General features: G+C 40.9%; 1 pseudogene; it reads right to left on the bottom strand.

Moving 5' to 3' along the window:
• Positions 1 to 14,355: 14,355 nt before the first annotated feature.
• LOC116354957 (protein mono-ADP-ribosyltransferase PARP12-like) lies at positions 14,356 to 19,849 on the bottom strand (annotated as a pseudogene).
• Positions 19,850 to 22,343: the final 2,494 nt, after the last annotated feature.

The raw sequence follows: 22,343 nt of genomic DNA, 5'->3' as shown, positions 1-22,343 counted from the left end.
AGTTGAGAACAACTTCTCATTTACAACTGCGACCTGGCCAAGATAAAGCAAAGCAGTGCGGCACAAACAACAACACAGAGTTACACATGGAATAAACAAACACACAGTCAATAATACAATAGAAAAAAAGGATATATACAGTGTGTGCAAATGAGGTAAGATAAGGGAGGTAAGACAATAAATAGGCCATAGTGGCGAAATAATTACAATATAGCAATTATACTCTGGAGTGATAGATGTGCAGAAGATGAATGTGCAAGTAGAGATACTGGGGTGCAAAGGAGCAAAATAAATAAATAACAGTGTGGGGATGAGGTAGTTAGATGGGCTATTTTACAGATGGGCTATGTACGGGTGCAGCAATCTGTGAGCTGCTCTGACAGCTGGTGCTTAAAGTTAGTGAGGGAGTTATGAGTCTCCAGCTTCAGTGATTTTTGCAGTTTATTCCAGTCATTGGCAGCAGAGAACTGTAAGGAAAGGTGGCCAAAGGAGGAATTGGCTTTGGGGGTGACCAGTGAAATATACCTGCTGGAGCACGTGCTACGGGTGGAAGCTGCTATGGTGACCAGTGAGCTGAGATAAGGCGGGGCTTTACCTAGCAAAAACTTATAGATGACCTGGAGCCAGTGGGTTTGGCAAAGAATATGTAATAAAGGCCAGCCAACGAGAGCATACAGGTCACAGTGGTGGGTCATATATGGGGCTTTGGTGACAAAACGGATGGCACTGTGATAGACTGCATCCAATTTCCTGAGTAGAGTGTTGGAGGCTATTTTGTAAATGACACCGCCGAAGTCAAGGATCGATAGGATAGTCAGTTTCACAAGGGTATGTTTGGCAGCATGAGTGAAAGAAAGATGCTTTGTTTGAGAAATAGGAAGCCGATTCAAGATTTAATTTTGGATTGGAGATGCTTAATGTGAGTCTGGAAGGAGAGTTTACAGTCTAACCAGACACCTAGGTATTTGTAGTTCTAGGTATTTGCTGTTTCACATATACTAAGTCAGAACCGTCCAGAGAAGTGATGCTGGACGTGCGGGCAGGTGCGGGCAACGATTGGTTGAAGAGCATTTATTTAGTTTTACTTGCATTTAAGAGTTGGAGGCCACGGAAGGAGAGTTGCATGGCATTGAAGCTCATCTGGAGGTTAGTTAACACAGTGTCCAAAGAAGGGCCAGAAGTATACAAAATGGTATCATCTGCGTAGAGGTGGATCAGAGAATAACCAGCAGCAAGAGCGACATCATTGATCAATACAAAGAAGAGAGTCGGCCCGAGAATTGAACCCTGTGGCACCCTCATAGAGACTGCCAGTGGTCCGGACAACAGGCCCTCCGACTTGACACACTAAACTCTGTCTGAGAAGTAGTTGGTGAACCAGGCGAGGCAGTCATTTGAGAAACCAAGGCTGTTGAGTCTGTCGATAAGAATGTGGTGATTGACAGAGTCGAAAACCTTAACCAGGTCGATGAATACAGCTGCACAGTATTGTCTCTTATCGATGCCGGTTATGATATCGTTAAGGACCTTGAGCGTGGCTGAGGTGCACCCATGACCAGCTCGGAATCCAGATTGCATAGTGGAGAAGGTACGGTGGGATTCGAAATGGTCGATGATCTGTTTGTTAACTTGGCTTTCGAAGATCTTAGAAAGGCAGGGTAGGATGGATATAGGTCTATAGCAGTTTGGGTCTAGAGTGTCTCCCCCTTTGAAGAGGGGGATGACCGCGGCAGCTTTCCAATCTTTGGGGATCTCAGACGATTCGAAAGAGAGGTTTAACATGCTAGTAATAGGGGTTGCAACAATTTCGGCTGATAATTTTAGAGAGAGAGGGTCCAGATTGTCCAGCCCGGCTGATTTGAAGGGGTACAGATTTTGCAGCTCTTTCAGAACATCGGCTATCTGGATTTGGGTGAAGGGGAAATGGGGAGGCTTGGGCAATTTGCTGTGGGGGGTGCAGGGCTGTTGACCGGGCTAGGGGTAGCCAGGTGGAAAGCATGGCCAGCTGTAGAAAAATGCTTATTGAAATTCTCAATTATCCTGAATTTACCGGTGGTGACAGTGTTTCCTTGCCTCAGTGCAGCTGGGAGGAGGTGCTCTTATTCTCCATGGACTTTACAGTGTCCCAGAAACTTTTTGAGGTTGTGATACAGGATGCACATTTCTGTTTGAAAAAAGCTAGCCTTTGCTTTCCCAACTGCATGTGTATATTGGTTCCTAACTTCCCTGAAAAGTCGCGGGGGCTATTTGATGCTAATGTAGTACGCCATGGTATGTTTTTGTGTTGGTCAAGGGCAATCAGGTCTGGAGAGAACCAAGGGCTATATCTGTTCCTGGTTCTCAATTTTTTTTAATAGGGTATGCTTATTTAAGGGTGCGCTCTCATCATTTAAATATAGTTGATTAGTTTGATTAATTTACTTTTAAAGAACAACCTAGGCATCCTCTACTGATGGAATGAGGTCAATATCCTTCCGGGATACCTGGGCCAGGTCGATTAGAAAGGCCTGCTCGCTGAAGTGTTTTAGGGAGCATTTGACAGTGATGAGGGGTGATAGTTTGACCCCAGACCCATTACGGATGCAGGCAATGAGGCAGTGATCTCTGAGATCCTGATTGAAGACAGCAGAGGTGTATTTGGAGGGCAGGTTGGTTAGGATGATATCTATGAGGGTGCCCGTGTTTACGGATTTGAAGTTGTACCTGGTAGGTTCATTGATCATTTGTGTGAGATTGAGGGCATCAAGCTTAGATTGTAGGATGGCCGGGGTGTTAAGCATGTCCCAATTGAGGTCACCTAACAGCACAAGCTCTGAAGATAGATGGGGGGCAATCAATTCACATATGGTGTCCAGGGCACAGCTGGGGGCAGAACGAGGTCTATTGCAAGCTACAACGCTGAGAGACATGTTTCTGGAAAAGTGGATTTTTATGCCATGAGGTGTTGAGGGAAAGAGATTATCTATAGATTGGACATCATCTTTTCTAGGCCTTTAGCGATAACAAGAAATACACAAGCCGTAGGCTACACTACAGTTCAAGGTGGCTACGTCGGTAGGTGGTTTGTTATGAAAAAGAATGTAAAAAAGGACACGATTACACATGTGCATTTAATGTACAACTATTTTAATGTATATAAAGATATTGCATATAAATGTAACAATTCAAAACGAATACAATCTGAACAACATAATAATAGAATATTGCACCATATCAAAGAAAAATATATAACATTGTACGAAACTGCAACATCTCACTTAAAACATTAAATTAGTCCCTCTTTTCTCTCTTCTTTATTGCCATGTTATAACCAGCAGCACACAGCAATGTTGACCATATTTTGCTTTTATGAGAGATTTGCATTCATAAATCCAAGCTGCCTCACTTTCGAGGGGCTGATACAGTTTCTTCTCTCAGTAATTATTTGTCCTGTTTTCGAGAAGACCCTCTCAGAGGGAACGGATGTGGCCACTATGCAGAATCTCCCTGTCTTGACTTTAGTAAGCCGTGGGTAGACAGAGGCCTTGTTCTTCCACCAGCTCAGAGGATCTGCAGATCTTTGGCTCCTACAAATAGGATCGGACCTCCATTATGGCATCTGCTGAGGGATTCCTTTGTGCTGCATCCCCAGTTGCTCTCTCGTCAAACTCTTCTTCCTGTTGCCCTGGTGCCTGAGCCAGCTGACTGCTGGGGCTGTCCCTCCCTGCTGCTGAGGCTATTCTTTGAAGAGACTCATCAATTGCTCTGGCATCACTGAAGGCTAACTTATTAAACCTGGGGTCAAGTGCAGCAGTTTCTGATAGCACGTGATTATATTCCATTCTGTGGAACTTTCTGTCCATTGATGAACATAGGGTGTTCATCAACGCTGTCACATGTCCTGTGGTTACATTTGCTTCTCTCTGGCGGCTGGCTGTGATTCGCTGCAGACCCTTACACAGGAGTATCATTTTTGAGACTGTCACATACTGTAGCTGAGAAGAGAGAACAGTATCAAATCAAAAATATAAAATCAAATTTATTTGCCACATACACATGGTTAGCAGATGTTAATGCGAGTGTAGCGAAATGCTTGTTCTTCTAGTTTCGACAATGCAGTAATAACCAACGAGTAATCTAACTAACAATTCCAAAACTACTACCTTATACACACAAGTGTAAAGGGATAAGGAATATGTACATAAAGATATATGAATATATGAATGAATGATGGTACAGAGCGGCACAGGCAAGATGCAGTAGATGGTATCGAGTACAGTATATACATATGAGACGAGTAATGTAGGGTATGTAAACAAAGTGGCATAGTTTAAAGTGGCTAGTGATACATGTATTACATAAAGATGCACTAGATGATATAGAGTACAGTATATACGTATACATATGAGATGAATAATGTAGGGTATGTAAACATTATATTAAGTAGCATTGTTTAAAGTGGCTAGTGATATATTTCCCATCAATTCCCATTGTTAAAGTGGCTGGAGTTGAGTCAGTGTGTTGGCAGCAGCCACTCAATGTTAGTGGTGGCTGTTTAACAGTCTGATGACCTTGAGATAGAAGCTGTTTTTCAGTCTCTCTGTCCCAGCTTTGATGCACCTGTACTGACCTCGCCTTCTGGATGATAGCGGGGTGAACAGGCAGTAGCTCGGGTGGTTGTTGTCCTTGATGATCTTTATGGCCTTCCTGTGACATCGGGTGGTATAGGTGTCCTGGAGGGCAGGTAGTTTGCCCCCGGTGATGCGTTGTGCAGACCTCACTACCCTCTGGAGAGCCTTACGGTTGTGGGCGGAGCAGTTGCCGTACCAGGCGGTGATACAGCCCGACAGGATGCTCTCGATTGTGCATCTGTAGAAGTTTGTGAGTGCTTTTGGTGACAAGCCAAATTTCTTCAGCCTCCTGAGGTTGAAGAGGCACTGCTGCGCCTTCTTCACGATGCTGTCTGTGTGGGTGGACCAATTCAGTTTGTCTGATGTGTACGCTGAGGAACTTAAAACTTACTACCCTCTCCACTACTGTCCCATCGATGTGGATAGGGGGGGGTGTTCCCTCTGCTGTTTCCTGAAGTCCACAATCATCTCCTTAGTTTTGTTGACATTGAGTGTGAGGTTATTTTCCTGACACCACACTCCGAGGGCCCTCACCTCCTCCCTGTAGGCCGTCTCGTCGTTGTTGGTAATCAAGCCTACCACTGTAGTGTCGTCCGCTAACTTGATGATTGAGTTGGAGGCGTGCGTGGCCACGCAGTCGTGGGTGAACAGGGAGTACAGGAGAGGGCTCAGAACGCACCCTTGTGGGGCCCCAGTGTTGAGAATCAGCGGGGTGGAGATGTTGTTACCTACCCTCACCACCTGGGGGCGGCCCGTCAGGAAGTCCAGTACCCAGTTGCACAGGGCGGGGTCGAGACCCAGGGCCTCGAGCTTGATGACGAGTTTGGAGGGTACTATGGTGTCAAAATGCTGAGCTGCAGTCGATGAACAGCTTTCTCACGTAGGTATTCCTCTTGTCCAGATGGGTTAGGGCAGTGTGCAGTGTGGTTGAGATTGCATCGTCTGTGGACCTATTTGGGCGGTAAGCAAATTGGAGTGGGTCTAGGGTGTCAGGGTGGAGGTGTATGGGAGGTGGTGGAGGAGGTGTGCAGAGTCCTGGAACCCTTTGAGCAGGTCACTGTGGAGATCAGTGGAGAGAGGTACAGTAAGTAATTATTACTACATTATTATTTAATCCAGTATTATATATGTGTATGAGCAGTAGATGAAAATGTAGTATCAGTAGACAAAACATGAACCTGAACTAATAAGTTACTGAGACTAGTCAAGGACCATATCACCTCCACTTGGTCCTTTGGTGGTGGGTAGTTCTGTGACGGTTTTCCTCCTCTTCTGAGGAGGAGTAGGAAGGATCAGACCAATATGCAGCGTGGTACGTGTTCATGTTAATATTTATTTAAACTGAACACAAAACAACAAGAGAATGACCGAAAATGAAACAGTTCTGTCGGGTACAGAGACAGAAAACAACTACCCACAACCCATAGTGGGAAAACAGGCTGCCTAAGTATGGTTCCCAATCAGAGACAACGATTGCCAGCTGCCTCTGATTGGGAACCATACCAGGCCAAACACATAGAAATAGAAAACATAGAACACAAAACATAGAATGCCCACCCCAACTCACACCCTGACCAAACTAAAATAAAGACATACAAAAGGAACTAAGGTCAGGACGTGACACAACCAGACAAGCCCTAACCTAAAACCCACAGGGAAAAAGAAAACCAGGAAGACCCAGGAACATTTGGAGAAGGTCTGGAGGCAAAAGTAGAAAAACGAAGAACATTCTTAGTGTTAGTGCTTTTTGATGTCTGTACGGTTTCAAATCTTTCGGTTTCGATAATTTTTCAAAGTCATTAAATGCACTATGCGTTATGTGGGTTGAATGCTGTAACAACACAGAATAATACTTTTTTTAAATTATGGTAATGACTGCCCATTACTGCTTATCACTTATTAACCATAATTTATTCACATTACTATATTTCAGACGTTGTGTATATTACATTTGTTTTATTGGATGACTGTTATTTCATTCCAAGTCATCATCTCATCTCTATAGAGCTGATGCCTGACAAAATCACAATTTTAATATTTCTTCAAAGTAAATACGGAATACTTTTATGACTGATGAATACCAACTATCAGTCACTTAGATAAAGTATTTTCAGGTAGAGATACCTAGCAAAGCAACTGTTCTCTATCCCTGTCAATCATGCATTCTTCTGTCTCTTCTCCCCATGTCTGCACCATAGACATTAAAACCAGGTCTGATTTCTAGCAAAAGGTAGGCTTACTGCAGAATGTTGGCATTGACCTCAGAAAAAGAAAGAACAATATGGAATTCAAATATTGAACCAATGTCGGTCAATTACACTGAACAAAAATATAAACGCAATATATAAAGTGTTGGTCCCATGTTTCATGAGCTGAAATAAAAGATCCCAGAAATGTTCCAGACGCACAAAAAGCTTTTCTCTCAAATGTTGTGCACGCATTTGTTTACATTCTTATTAGTGAGCATTTCCCCTTTGCTGACATAATCCATCCACCTGACAGGTGTGACATATTAAGAAGCTGATTAAACAGCACGATCATTATACAGGTGCACCTTGTGTTGGGGACAATAAAAGGCCACTCTGCAGTCTATGTGCAGTTTTACCACACAACACAATGCTACAGATGTCTCAAGTGTTGACGTTTGCATCCAACAGAGCTGTTGCCAGAGAATTGAATGTTAATTTCCCTACCAAAAGCCATCTCCAACATCCTTTTAGAACATTTGGCAGTACGTTCAATTGGCTTCACAACCGCAGACCAAGTTTACCCAAGCCAGCCCAGGACCTCTACATCTGGCTTCTTCACCTGCGGGATCATCTGAGACCAGCTACCCGGACAGCTGATGAAACTGTGGGTTTGCACAACCGAAGAATCTCTGTACAAACTGTCAGAAACCATCTCGGGGAATCTGATTTGCATGCTCGTCGTCCTCACCAGGGTCTTGACCTGACTGCAGTTATGTGTCTTAAACCGACTTCAGTAAGCAAATGCTCACCTTCGATGGCCACTGGCACACTGGAGAAGTATGCTCTTCACAGATGATTCTCGGTTTCAACTGTAGCGGCCAGATGGCAGTATGGCGTCGTGTGGGCAAGCTGTTTTCTGCTGTCAACGTTGTGAACAGAGTGCCCCATGGTGGCAGTGGGGTTATGGTATGGGCAGGCCTAAGCTATGGACAACAAACCCAATTTCATTTTATCGATGGCAATTTGAATGCACCGAGATACCGTGACAAGATCCTGAGGCCCATTGTCATGCCATCCATCACCTCATGTTTCAGCATGATAATGTATGGCCTCGTGACTCAAGGATCTGTACACAATTCCTGGAAGCTGAAAATATCCCAGTTCTTCCATGGTCTGCATACTCAGCAGACATGTCACCCATTGACCATGTTTGGGATGCTCTGGATTGACATGTACAACACTGTTCCAGTTCCTGCCAATATCCAGCAACTTTGCACAGCAATTGAATAGGAGTGGGACAACGTTGCACAGGTCATAGAGGCGAATGGTGGTCACACCAGATACTGACTGGTTTTCTGATTCATGCTCCTACCTTTTTTTTCAAGGTACCTGTGACCAACAGATGCATATCTGTATTCCCAGTCATGTGAAATCCATAGATTAGGGCCAAATGAATTGATTTCAATTGACTGATTTCCTTACATAAACTGTAACTCAGGAAAATAGTTGAATTTGTTGCACGTTGTATTTATATTTTTGTGTAGTTGTTTTTAAAACCAAAAATAACTGTCATTACGGTTCATCGCTCAGCACTATTAGAAAAGCAAGCAATAACTAAATGTACTGAATAAGACTCACATTTCTTTCTGGATAACCTTCTTCAGGAGCATCGGCACCCCCAGGCCGGAAGTTGGAGTAACAGTGGTTTAGCAGCATGAGTAGTATAGTCGATATGATGATAGAACTTTGGCAGCCTTTTCCTCAACTTTGCTATGTTAAAAGTCCCAGCTACATTAAATGCAGCCAAAGGATATGTGGTTTCCAGTTTGTATAAAGTCCAGTAAAGTTCTTTGAGGGCCGTCGTGGTATTGGCTTGAGGGGGGATATACATGGCCGTGACTATAACCAAATACAAATCTTTTGCTAGATAATACGGTAAGCATTTGATTGTGAGGTATTCTAGGTCAGGTGAACAAAAGGACTTGAGTTCCTGTATGTTATAATTATTACACCATGAGTCGTTAATCATGAAACATACACCCCTGCCCTTCTTCCCGGAGAGATATTTATTCCTGTCTGGGCGATGAACTGAGAACCCAGTGGGCTGGACCAACTCAGACAGTATATCCCGAGAGAAACATGTTTCCGTGAAACAGAGTATGTCACAGTCCCTGATGTCTCGATGGAAAGAAGCCCTCGCCCTGAGCTCATCAACTTTATTATCCAAAGACTGGATATTTGTGAGTAATATACTCGGAAGCAGTGGGTGGTGTGCATGCCTCCTAAGTCGGACTAGAATACCACTAGAAGACCACTTGGCTTCTGATACCAGTTCAATCGCCCTGGGGGTGCGAACAAAGGATCCGATTAGAAGAAATCGTATTTCTGGTCGCAATGCTGGTAGTGCTGATGAGTTACCGTCACTCTGATATCCAATAGTGTCTTCCCGGCTGTATGTAATAACACACAAATGTTTTATGGGCTAACAGAGTAAGAAAGAATACATTCAAAAATTCATAAAGGTGGGAAACGAGGCAGCCCTCTCTGTTGGAGCCATTTTAAAGAACATCTAGCCGCTTGAGAACACCCTTACCTGCCGATCTATAAATTACATATCCGTAATCTAGCATGGGTTGGATGGTCATCTGAATCAGGGTTAGTTTGGCAGCTGGGGTGGAAGAAGAGCAATTAGGATAAAGGAAACCAAGTCTAGATTGAACTTTAGCTTGCAGCTTTGATATGTGCTGAGAGTAGGACAGTGTACCGTCTAGCCATACTCCCAAGTACTTGTATGTGGCTACCTCAAGCTCTAAACCCTCAATGGTAGTAATCACACCTGTGGGGAGAGGTGCGTTCTTCTTACTAAACCACATGACCTTTGTTTTGGAGGTGTTAAGATCAAGGTTAAGGGTAGAGAAAGCTTGTTGGACACAAAGAAAGTTTTGTTGTAGAGCATTTAACACAAATTCTGGGGTAGGGCCCGCTGAGTATAAGACCGTATCATCTGCATATAAATGAAAGAGAGAGCTTCCTACTGCGTGAGCGATGTTGTTGATGTAAATTGAGAAGAGCGTGGGGCCTAGGATCGAGCCTTGGGGTGCTCCCTTGGTGACAGGAAGTGACTGAGACAGCAGATGTTCTGACTTTATACACTGCACTCTTTGAGAGAGGTAGTTAGCAAACTAGGCCAAGACAAACAAGACCCCTCAGAGACAACAATACTCCTTAGCCTGCCCACACAAATGGAATGGTCTACCGCAGTGGTCAACAACCTTTTTAAGCCCAAATGTAAACCAAGATCTACCACTTGCAAAAAATGACGAAAAAAACAAGGCCACAATGTAGTTCCACTTTGACATTCTTTATTTTGTTACCTGTCAGTCATAAGCAAAGTATTAATTTAATTATACAAATACTATAATCAGAAGTAAGTGCAACTATCATTCAACATTTTATAACAGTCACATTACATTTTTCTATATTTCCACAGGCCTATTACTCATTCACCATTCATATATAACCTCAATCATCAGTCAATTACAGGCCTAAGCCAATCATGTACAGTACTGTTTCACTTTCCCTTTATAAACATCATATTTCAAGACACTTCAAAATGACAATACTCAAGTAAGTTGTGGTGGTTAATTTCTGTATTATCAAATGAGGAGAGACAAACTTCACACAAGTCAAAGTTATACTTAAACGACATCTTTAAATAATAAGAGCTTTGCAATAGCAATGACTTTCAACGACTCACCATTTCTAATGAACCGTTGAGAGTGATAAAACAAAAGTACAAAGGTCTTTTATAACCAAGATACACCCCTTTCAACCTACATGACAAGCAACAGATAGAATGGGTCACAAGGTTAAGATTTGTATGAAAGATATCTATAATACATAGCAGACAGCAACTGCTGTGTAAACAGTATTCATTGTATAGACCAGTGTCTGGCCCTCCTACTCCAAACTGGAACCATCTCTCCCTGGTACGGTATAGAACAGAAACATTCACTCATGCTCTGGAATGCTCTTTAGGTTTTATCACCCAAAGACATCTCCTCTGTCAATGTTATCTCATAGAGGCCCATCCTCAGTAGAACACACACACAATAGTTAACAGAATACTATATTCTGTCGAATAAAACAACCATTATAATGCAATACAAGCATTATAACATAATCTTGCAATTTCCATGACAAAGTGCAACTAGCATTCAAAATATTATGACAACAGTCACATCATTCAATTGTTCAAAAATACTTTCACACAAATCACAGCCCTACTACAATTCATTACCTCAATAATCAGTCAATTACAGGCCTTAGCCAATCATGTACAGTACTGTTTTATTTTCTATTTTTGACCAACATACAACACAGATCATATACTTTTGTAAACAATATAGCCTACAACAGATTTGAAACTGGCAATACTCACTCACTCTGATGGCTGTGGATGAGATCCCCCCCCACACACACACACACACATACACATTCAATGTGATGGCTGTGATTGCACACTATCAGCAAGTGCACTGTAGTCTGGCTCATAGTTTGACACAGCAAGTCTGACACTGTCTGTGAGATGTCTATTAGTTAGACAAGACCTGTTCATTGACTTTATTATTTTCATCTGTGAAAAGGCCATCTCACAGAGATATGTCGATCCAAAGTAGGCCTTCGCCTTAAGTGCGCAGGATGAAAGGAGGGGGAACCCCAAAAGTCACTGTTTCTTGATCTTGCTTTCAACTCAATGTCATTTTTCAATTCAATTATTTCCATGTCAACTACGACTGGTAAAGCAAATACTTGCTGGAATTTGGCGGACACCTCCTCAATCTCAAAGGGGAGGAAAGGGTTTGAGATAAATGCAACAGGAAGTGCACCATTCTTCCATTTTTCAACTGAGAGGCCCACACACCCACCTTGGCCTTAAAGGCATTGACAGCGCGGATCATGTGTGCCACGTCTTTGTCTTTTCCCTGAAGCTCATAGTTAAGCTCGTTCAGTTTTGCTGTTATGTCCATGAAGAAAGTCTAGCAGCCATGCATCATCACACAGTTTCTCATGCTCCTCATTTCGTGACTCCAGAAATGATTTGATCTCGGGCAGCAAGTCAACAAATCGCTGCAGTACTTTCCCGCGACTCAACCACCTTACGTAAGCGTGGAGAATCAAGTCACCATATGCAGCATCAAGCTCATCTAATAAAGATTTAACCTGTTGAGTGTAGGGGGCAGTATTTTGATTTTTGGATGAAAAACGTTAAACGTCCGGTTTAAATATTATCGATTATATATTGTAAAAACAACCTGAGGATTGATTATAAAAAACGTTTGACATGTTTCTACGAACTTTACGGATACTATTTGGAATTTTCGTCTGCCCCGTTGTGACTGCTCGAGCTTGTGGATTTCTGAACATAACGCGCCAACCAAATGGAGGTATTTTGGATATTAAAAATAATATTTTTGGAACAAAAGGAACATTTATTGTGTAACTGGGAGTCTCATGAGTGCAAACATCCAAAGATCATCAAAGGTAAGCAATTCATTTTATTGCTTTTCTGACTTTCGTGACCAATCTACTTTACTGCTAGCTGTTTGTAATGTTTTGTCTGCTGAGAGAGATGTCCTTACATAAACGCTTGGTACGCTTTCGCCGAAAAGCTTTTTGGAAATCTGACATGCCAGGTGGATTAACAACAAGCTAAGCTGTGTTTTGCTATATTGCACTTGTGATTTCATGAAAATTAAATATTTTTAGTAATTTAATTTGAATTTGGCGCTCTGCAATTAAGCTGATGTTGACGAAAATGATCCCGCTAACGGGGTGGTTGCATCAAGAAGTTTTAAACCATGTCAGGGACAGGGTGACAGCTTTAAGTAGCAGTAAGATTAGCATTTAAAGCCATCTGTTTGAGACAGAAGATGGACTGATGGACAACAGCATTATCCGCATGCCACTGATTTAATTAACTCAGCTAATTCATTATATTTAAACCATTGTTTTCTGGCTAGCACAGCTATAGATACAGTGCCTTGAAAAAGTATTCATCTTCCTTGGCGTTTTTCCTATTTTGTTGCATTACAACCTGTAATTTAAATTGATTTTTATTTGGATTTCATGTTATGGACATACACCAAATAGTCCAAATTGGTGAAGTGAAATTAAAAATATATATAAAAAATGTAAAAGTGGTACGTGCATATGCATTCAACCCCTTTGCTATGAAGCCCCTAAATAAGATCTGGTGCAAACAATTACCTTCAGATGTCACATAATTAGTTAAATAAAGACCACCTGTGTGCAATCTGTGTCACATGATCTGCCACATGATTTCAGTATATATATATATATATATATATATATATATATATATATATATATATATATATATATATATATATATATATATATATATACCTGTTCTGAAAGGCCCCAGAGTCTGCAACACCACTAAGCAAGGAGCACCACCAAGCAAGCGGCACCATGAAGACCAAGGTGTCACACCCTGGTCTAAGTATTTTGTGTTTTCTTTATTATTTTGGTCAGGCCAGGGTGTGACATGGGTTTATTATGTAGTGTATTTAGTATTGTTTTGTTTTGTAGGTATCGGGATTGTGGTATAGTGGGGTTTTCTAGAAAAGTCTATGGTTGCCTGAAGTGGTTCTCAATCAGAGGCAGGTGTTTATCGTTGTCTCTGATTGGTAACCATATTTAGGCAGCCATATTCTTTGAGTGTTTCGTGGGTGATTGTTCCTGTCTCTGTGTTACTGTGTTAGTTTGCACCAGTATAGGCTGTTTTGGTTTTCGTGTTACGTTTCTTGATTTTGTATTGTTCGTGTTTATTCGTTATTAAACATGTATGAAAATTACCACGCTGCATTTTGGTCCGATCCTTGCTACACCTCTTCGTCAGAGGAGGAGATAGAAGAAAACCGTAACACAAGGAGCTCTCCAAACAGGTCAGGGACAAAGTTGTGGAGAAGTACAGATCAGAGTTGGGTTATAAAAAATATTCGTAATTTTGAACATCCCATGGAGCACCATTTAAATCCATTATTAAAGAAATGAAAGAATATGGCACCACAACAAATCTGCCAAGAGAGGGCCGCACACCAAAACACACGGACCAGGCAAGGAGGGCATTAATCAGAGAGGCAACAAAGAGACTAAAGATAAGATTGGAGTATCTGTTCATAGGACCACTTTAAGCGGTACACTCCACAGAGCTGGGCTTTACAGAAGTGAGATCCTCACTGAAGTTCTGGAGAGAGTTTGCTGCACTGAAAGTAAAGGGACTGAATAATTTTGCACGCCCAATTTTTCAGCTTTTGATTTGTTAAAAAAGTTTGAAATATCCAATAAATGTCGTTCCACTTCATGATTGTGTCCCACTTGTTGTTGATTCTTCACAAAAAAATACAGTTTTATATCTTTATGTTTGAAGCCTGAAATGTGGCAAAAGGTCGCAAAGTTCAAGGGGGCCGAATACTTTCGCAAGGCACTGTACACACAGTGTAAATAAAAAAAATACATAGCAATAGCGGTGTTAGTAAGTTGACTTTTTTTATTGAACTTGATAATTGATATATTACAAATGGAGAACACAAATTGTTACAAATGACAATAACTACATTTTCAAATGAAGACAATCAGTTTGACGGCAGATGACACGAACTAGGAGTGTTTTGTAAAATCCCTCGACCCCCCCCCCCCCCCCCTCCCACTGTATTCACTAAGGCCCGGTCAATTATCACAGCAGCGAACACAAATGCGTAATGGCCAACGGAAGGTCCTTATCAAGCACTGAACACAACAATTAAATTCAGGTTCATCTGAATCAGAGGGATTTGGCTGGGGAGCAGGGTTTGGTGGAGGAGCAGGGCCAGGCTGGGGAGCAGGGTTTGGTGGAGGAGCAGGGCCAGGCTGTGGAGCAGGGTTTTGCTGAGTGTTACCATCACTGTACTGTATGAGGTACTCGGGGTAAACCTGATGCGTTTCAAAAACTACAAACACTCTGGGGTCTTGAATGTTGTCCACACAGCTGTCATAGAAGCTGGATCCTCCGGTTTCTTTAGGAGGTGGTTTCTCATATCTGTAGTTTCCCACAGTGTAGTCTCCCACCAGCACCTGACAAACAAACATGGACCTCAATCCTGACTGGCTGGTGTATACGTGTGAGTACTTAGCATCCCTAGCAAAGTAACTTCCTGAAAATAAGAAATATTAGACAACGTTTAGCCCAGTGTTTAAAAAAAATCTGCTTTTTATATATAGCTTTTGTCCACACTGACAGTAAGGAAAAATAAAATTACAACATTTATTAAACCAGTTGTGTTCAGAGACATTTCATTATGTAAGAATGTGGGACTTCACTTTTAGAGAAAACATTTTAAATTATATTATTTATCCCATAATGATATTCAATACACACAGACATAGACAAGCAAATTGTCAATACAACATTTATTAAGTCTCTCTGGAAAAGAAAAAAAAAGTGTCTGCTAAATTACTAAAATATAAATGTAAAATTATTTTGGATTTATTGAAACATTGCATACATAGTACTGGCATTCTACCTTTTCTGTAGGAAGTTCCATTCTTTCCACATATTCTCCAGTCAAAGTTCTCTGCAAATACTGTCAACGTATTTGGAGTCAGTACCATGGAAAAGCTGCTTCTCATTGATGCTTGTCAAGGAAGATTTCATTTGATCTCTTTGTCTAAAAAGGAATATTCGTGAATCAACCTATTTTAGTGTGCCATTATTTACATTTAATAAGACTAACAAATGTGTCATTAAAATGGTAAATGCAGAATCACTGTACAGTTGCATATATCAAGGCTAACATCATAAAATAACTCATTAGAAGCTGTATAGTGTTGAAAATCACTTTGTTCATTAACGGTGTTATTTCTATTTTGAATTGAGATCAGTTTCAGTAAATATCATCCACATGTTTTCATAATACCAAAATGTTAGCATGATTATCAAAATATGCACTTAAACTGTCAGAGACGTCCACGGTAAGAAGAAAACACAGATTTGTATTTTGAGTGAACTATCTCTTTAAGAAACATACATCACGTAGAACTTCCATAAGGCTGGGTTTTGTACTCTCTCAATCGTGTGTATTCTAAACCCCACCACAGTTTTCTCAAAAAGGGCCTTCATGTCTTCGTGTTCACCTGTTGAGCTTGACAACATAACTCTCTGTGAAGAAAAACCCTTCGTAAGCTCATTCATACACAATAATACATGCTTTTAGAAGACACCGTGTGGTACTACATGCTATACAATTTGTTCAGAACAATATGATCCTGGTTTGTATTCAAACAAGTTAATCTGATAGTTTAATGTAACATCACATCCACAGTGAACATTAACACAGTGCATGTATGTTTTATGCTTTTTGGGTGTTTTTCCATTACCTCAAAGCCGATCCCAGGCAATCGAGACTGGTCCCAGTAAGATGGCACAATCGAAGAGTTGGTATTAGACATGCTTAAGGAAGGAGTGAGGGGATACAAATGGTCATCAATGATCATATTGTCCTCATCTTGCCACAAAGGTAGCTAATACCTATCTGGAGACTCACTCAATATCACCCTTAGTGAAAATCTAATTCAAAATCTAATTACATAATCTTGCCCAGATTATTTCAATGTAGTATTTTTTTTTTTTGAAAATCAATAATTCAGTTTGCTGTATTTCACTCTTACCAAATTGCTCTCTGAACATCTCTGGGAGATTTGAAGATCGGACGTCTTCTTACCAGTCTTTGGGTGTGTGAGCTCTTGTTACTCTGGATCATGTCTAAAAAATCATATCTTTCTCAGTTCAGAAAGTAAAGCAGGTAGATACTAAAGCAGGTAGATAATATCAGCCTACCTTCCAAATTGACTTCATAGGTGTGTCGTCCAGCAGTGAACTCAAACACTGAGCCAAGAAAGGGATCACTGTACACCCTCTCTAGGTCCTCCACAGTCTTAGTACACACACACACATTAGGGATACTTTCTTATTTTCTTTGTGCCATATTAGAGAGGGGGAAATTAGGTATCACTACATACTGATGACCAAAATACGTTCCAGCATTCATCCTCTTCTTCCCAGTACCAAGCCCACTTGGTAGCAAGGGCAGCTTCTGGTTGGTCCAGGGAGGAAACCGTAGCAAGTCGCCGAACTTTGCTGTGACCGCGGATCATGAGGATAAAGTTCACCGGTGGTATTCCATGGCTAGGGCATAAAAAAACACTTTCAAGGCTTTTACTTAATTTTTACATATTTAGTAATTGTCTCGGTTTAAAATAGATACCTTTCGGTCTTTGCTGGGTCACAGTAGTCTCTCTCAATTCCCTCATTCTCTGGGATACATGACCAACCAAGTCCATTCTCCACCTCCCATTGATATGGCATAGTAGAATGGACACCCATACATACATCTTAAATATAAATCAATATCAGTGCAATAAACCCATACTGATTAAGTCAGGGAAATTAGAACATACATTTTTGTCAAAAGAAAATAATTTCTATCACAAATGGTGCATTTCCACTGATAATACCGCAGTGTTATACTGTACCTCCTTCAAAGCAACGTCCAAAAAGGAAGCCATGACAAATTTCTTTTTTTTCTGTGAAAAATGTAAGATTTCACATTTCAATATCAGATTAGGTTGCAAAGCTTGCACGTTTTTTGAAGACCATATGAAGTTAAAGTGCAGAAATACAGTAACATAAACAAAGTATTACATTCTAGAATCTCAATAATTATGTAAGTAGACCTTCAGAAAGTATTCATACCCCCATTACATTTATTTTATATTCTGAAAAACTCCCCAGTCTCTAATGATTTACAAGCATACCCATAACATGCTGCAGCCACCATTATGCTTGAAAATATGGAGAGGGGTACTCAGTAATGTGTTGTATTGGATTTGCCCCAAACATAACACTATTCAGGACCAAAAATGTATTGCTTTGCCACATTTTTTGGTAGTATTACTTTAGTGCCTTTATGCAACCAGGATGTTGGAATGTTTTATTCTGTACAAGCTTCCTTCTTTTCACTCTATCAATTAGGTTAGCATTGTGGATTATCTACAATGGTGCTGATCTATCCTCAGTTTTCTCCCATCATAGCCATTAAACTGGGGCGGCAGGGCAGCCTAGTGGTTAGAGTGTTGGACTAGTAACCGAAAGGTTGCAACTTCAAATCCCCTAGCTGACAAGGTACAAATCTGTCATTCTGCCCCTGAACAGGCAGTTAACCCACTGTTCTTAGGCAGTCATTGAAAATAAGAATTTGTTCTTAACTGACTTGCCTAGTAAAATAAAGGTAAAATAAAACTAATAAAAAAACTCTAACTGTTTTAAAGTCACCATTGGCCTCATGGTGAAATACCTGAGTGGTTTCCTGCGTCTTTGTAGTGACTGGGTGTATTGATACACCGTCCAAAGTGTAATTAATACCACACTCAAAGGTATATTCAATGTCTGTTTTTTTACCCATCTACCAATAGGTTCCCTTCTTTGCGTGGCATTGGAAAACCTCCCTCCTCTTTGTGGTTGAATCTGTATTTGAAATTCACTGCTCGACTGAGGGACCTTACAGATAATTGTAGGTGTGGGGTACAGAGATGAGATAGTCATTCAAAAATCATGTTCAACACTATTATTGTACACAGAGTGTAATGTGATTAGTAAACCCTTTACTAGGTTTAAATTCAACCTTGTATTGCGAACTGGACTCTCGTTTTAATATGGTAAAACTATTCCTTTAAAAATATGTTTTTCATAACAAACACTGAATATTAATAGTTAAATCATAGTTAAAAATATGGTTCTACGCTGTAGCTATTTTCTGGTGTTTTGAAGTGGAAAACTGAGCATGTCGAGCATAATACATCAACCCTGTTACCCATAGATAGATAGACTAGAAATATTTTAACAAGTTCAAATATTGTTAAGCTTGCATTCAATTTCTCCTCACTGTTACATAGAACAAGCTTCCATTCCACCGGGCACAAAGTGAATTTGGGCTGATTTAATATTAAATTGTCAACCTTGTTGACTTGCCTAGTGAAATAGAGGTTACATTTAAAAATATAAATTAAATAAAACTTGTTATGGTCAATCCTGTCACTTTTATTGTCACCTTTATAGTAATTTTTCTTAATTGAACCTCTTCAGATGGGGCAACTTTATAACAGAATAAATTGTTATATTTGACAAGATTACACTACCCAAAATGCACTCTAATCTAGGAATGAACCAAATATGTATATTTAGCATTACTAATAATGTAATGAATGATTTTGTCATTTGTGTAAATGCATTAGCTAGAGGGAAAATTAAACAATATTTTTAAAACAATATTTTGATAATTTCCCAAATTGGGCTCATTTGCAGCACCTTTCATGATTTTATGAAATGGGTAGGTCTGTAGCAAAGTCTCAGCATATCCCATGGCATCATTGGTATTCCCAGTGATCTCAATCTCTCTTTTGTCCACATCCTCACGAATATGAATATGGAAAGCCATACTGTGTGCAGAGACAATAAGAATAAAAAGAACAATAACAACAACAACAACAACAACAGGTCATTTACTCACCTGTTTCTTTGCCATCACATTTTTTTTTGCATGTGCTACCAAAGTCAATATAGGTCCGCTAATACAGGGCTAGTAATGTGTGCATGTGTAGGACCCTCGGCTATGTGTAGAACCCTCTGTAAAACCCAAAAAGGGTTTTGCATGTAACACATAAGGGTTATACCTGGAACCAAAAGGGTTCTACCTGGAACCAAAAATTGTTACCCTATGGGGACAGCCAAATAACCGTTTTAGGTTTTAGATATCACCCTTTTTGTGTACAAGATAAAGTAAGTTATAAAGTAAGCCTCAAAACAAGAAGTGAAAATGCTTACCTTGTAGTAGCTAGTAAGACACAGCCTCAATTGTGCGCCGAGATTATGACACTTAGAATATGTTGTTTATATCGTACAAGGAAATAGCAAAGGGTTTACCGTAAATGACCATGATAAGCCAAAGCATAATTAACTATCAAGAAAGGAGCAATGTCCCTGGTGTGTTCACCATGCACTTTGCCCTTTGATGGAAGGAAATAAGGAAATACCTGACTCATCCCTCTAACTCCTGACATCCCTCTGACAATTTCTGACAATTTCTTCAAATGTAGGTGCCACATATATACAGTATTGGTTAAGGTAGTCACAGGGACCTGGGTTTGAGTCCAGGTCAGTACCCTCTGAATTAGTTACAATGTGTACCAGAAGTGGGATGGCGCTGCTGGGAGGACATGGAAATTGTTTCCCATCAATACATGCACAATAGACTTAAGAGTAAAGCGCAGGCACTCACTGTCCAAAGGAAGACATTAGTGTAGGCAGCGACAGTTAAACTTAAAGACGTCCTTTTTGAACTTTTCCTATTGAGAAATCGTTTCATTTTAAACTTGGTTAATGTGTTCAGATTTGATATTTAATGTTTCATTCCTAACAGTCTAAAGAATATCAGCGTTTTAAATGCAGCCTATTCATTTGCTTTTCTGTATCAGAATACTTCTATGCACACCATGTCATGATCATACCTCACCCAAGAAATCTAAGAAAAACCAACACTAGAGGAGTGCACACAAATCAAATCAAATTTGATTTGTCACATGCTTCGTAAACAACAGGTGTGACCTAACAGAGTACGGCAGCACGGCAGAGGCAGATGACTGGCGCCAGCACACCACATTCACTTGGACGAACTTCCAGAGCAAGAGAGAGATGGATGTGTAGAGCTCTTCAAGGCAGCAGGCTGTGATGGAGAGGCACCCAAGAGTAGATCTCTTAATTAAACTCTATTCATATATTCGACCCAGCACAATTGGAAGCGTCCAGGAAAGAGAGGAAGAACTGTGTGCACATCCTCCCTGACGTCTGAAGAGGATTAGTACAGGTGCAGTGCCTTCAGAAAGTATTCATACCCCTTGACTTTCTCCACATTTTGTGTTAAAGCCTGAATTCAAAATGGATTAAACTTGTAATAAATTCTCAGGGAGAAAAAGTTGTAGATTCATGCGTTGAGCGGGGCAGATGTTTATTACACCTTCCCAGAAGGCAGGAATCGAGGTCACAGGCAAGCAATGATCAAACACAGGTAGGCAGTCAAAAAAAAACACTACCTCACAACCATACAAACAGAAAGAACTGAACTAAACAGGGAGCTGATGAGACCATGTGAGAAACGAACACAGGTGAAATCATTGAACAAAAATGAAAGACATGGCTACGTTCCAAAACACAAAGAAACAGGGCTACGTTCAAGAACACAAAGAAAAAGAACACAAGGTTGACTAAGAAAAGAAAAGCAGAACCTTACAAAACTGAGATTTTGTGTCGCTGATCTCCACACAATATCCCATCATGTCAAAGTGGAATTTCGTTTGTAGAACATTTTAGAAATGTATTTAGAAAAATAAAAGCTGAAATGTCTTGAGCCAATACGAATTCAACCCCTTTGTTATGGCAAGCTTAAATAAGTTCAGATACCTTCTTAAGGCACTGTTCATGTCAATAGACAAAACTGATGCCACTGACAGCAGTGGACTGGATACAAGACAGGCGGCCAACTCTGGCCCGCATTACTTCTCTTTACTTGAGGCTCCCCACCACCTACAGTCACCACCTACAGTTGAAGTTTGGAAATGTACAAACACCTTCATCAAATACATATAAACTCAGTTTTCACAATTCCTGACATTTAATCCTAGTAAAAATTCCTGGTCTTAGGTCAGTAAGGATCACCACTTTATTTTAAGAATGTGAAATGTCTCGCCTCCCAGGTGGCGCAGTGGTCTAAGGCTGTGCCACCAGAGATCCTGGGTTCAAGCCCAGGCTCTGCTGCAGCTGGCTGTGACTGGGAGGCTCATGGGGCGATGCACAATTGGCCCAGTGTCGTCTGGGTTAGAGAGGGTTTGGCCGGCAGGGATATCCTTGTCTCATTGTGCGCTAGTGACTCCTGTGGCGGGCTGGGTGCAGTGCATGCTGACCAGGTTGCTAGGTGTACAGTGTTTCCTCTGATAGACCATACAGTGAAATGCGAGACCCTAACCGACAGTGCAGTTTCAGAAGATACGGATAAGAATAAGAGATAAAAGTAACAAGTAATTAAAGAGCAGCAGTAAAAAAGTAACAATACATACAAGGAGGTGCCGGTACAGAGTCAATGTGCGGGGGCACTGGTTAGTTGAGTTAGTATGCACATGTACAGTAGGTAGAGTTAATTAAAGTGACTATGCATAGATGACAACAGAGAGTGGCAGTGATGTGGAGAGGGGAGGGGGTGGGGCAATGTGAATAGTCTGGGTAGCCATTTGACTAGATGTTCAGGAGTTTCCTGGCTTGGAGGTAGAAGCTGTTTAGAAGCCTCTTGGATGTGGCTGTGCTTCCCTTTGTGGTCTGTAATGGTTTGCAGGCCCTGCCACAACCGACGAGCGTCAGAGCTGGTGTAGTACGACT

This window comes from Oncorhynchus kisutch, linkage group LG19, assembly GCF_002021735.2.
Source record: "Oncorhynchus kisutch isolate 150728-3 linkage group LG19, Okis_V2, whole genome shotgun sequence".
In the NCBI taxonomy this organism is placed as follows: domain Eukaryota; kingdom Metazoa; phylum Chordata; class Actinopteri; order Salmoniformes; family Salmonidae; genus Oncorhynchus; species Oncorhynchus kisutch.
This window is presented reverse-complemented; position numbering and strand designations above follow the sequence as displayed.